This window comes from Cyprinodon variegatus, unplaced genomic scaffold (genome assembly GCF_000732505.1).
Source record: "Cyprinodon variegatus isolate N-32 unplaced genomic scaffold, C_variegatus-1.0 Scaffold1719, whole genome shotgun sequence".
NCBI lineage: Eukaryota > Metazoa > Chordata > Actinopteri > Cyprinodontiformes > Cyprinodontidae > Cyprinodon > Cyprinodon variegatus.
Window position 1 is genome coordinate 19,985 of NW_015152172.1, and position 1,293 is coordinate 21,277.

Here is a 1,293-nt window from a genome sequence, read left to right on the forward strand (position 1 = left end):
AAAAGAGAACTTTCATCTGAAACTCGACAATCTGTTCTTGTTCTTAGAAATGAAGGCTATTCCATGCGAGAAATTGCTAAGAGTTCATGTTAACAGTTCATGAGGCTACATGCGAACATGTCACCACCTGCTGGTGGACAGCAGAACTACAGTTAGTAATAAAATCGGTGATTTTTTTTATTTTTTTTGCAATTGTTTTTATTTTTTTCCCCTTTTAAGTTCCCTTGAAATTGTTAATGGTTGGTGTGTATAATAAAATCTTTTGTAAGTTTTTTTTAAGTGCAAAATGTCCTAGAACACTCATTTAAGGTGCACTGTTTTTCTGCCATTTTAGTGAAATAAACTTTTTTTTTGGTTTTAATCAGGTTGGAAGTTTTGTTCAACCAATCTTTTGACTAAACCGACCTAATTTACCCAATCTATATTTTTACTCGGGCAAAACAATGCAAATTAGTCTCATCAGCCAAAATAATTACGTTTAATCGCAACTTTCAAAAGAGAAAGACTGGTGTTGAACCGTCGACCTCTAGAGTGAGAGCCTGTCTCTTACAGACAATGCCACTCATGTAGGCAGTCTGACATAGGAGAAAATCCTAATTAATACTAACGTATTAACACTGACGTGCGGTGGTTTGCTCAAATTTTGATCATTACATTGTTTATTCAAACCAAATTAGCTTTAACCAACTAGATTGGTTGTTTTTCCAACCAATCTATTCTTAGAATCTATCCAAACTTTATCCAGCTGACAGCAGCTCTCCTCCAAACTCCCACATCTTGATTGAACACTGAGGCTGTTTAGATGCCTGTCAAAATTCTTGCGCTTCCCGAACCGCTTACCGAAGTGGTTACGTGGTATCACGGTAGCGTCATCAATTTTGGCCCCTCCCCTAAATGAATCACGCCTCGACACGCGCTTCGGGGAAACGCCCCCTCCATTACTCGACACACGCCTCATCTCATAACATCACTACAGAGAAGAAAAAGAAGTGGGAGGCCGCGTTGCACAACTGAGCAAGAAGATAAGTACATTAGAGTCTCTAGTTTGGGAAACAGACGCCTCACAGGTCCCCAACTGGCATCTTCATTAAATAGTTCCCACAGTAGCCTGTTTGTGCCGTCCTCTGAAGGGAGTAGTACACACCGTTGTAGGAAATCTTCAATTTCTTATCAATTTCTCGCATGGAATAGCCTTCATTTCTAAGAACAAGAATAGAGTGTTGAGTTTCAGATCAAAGTTCTCTTTTTCTGGCCATTTTGAGCGTTTAATTGACCCCACAAATGTGATGCTCC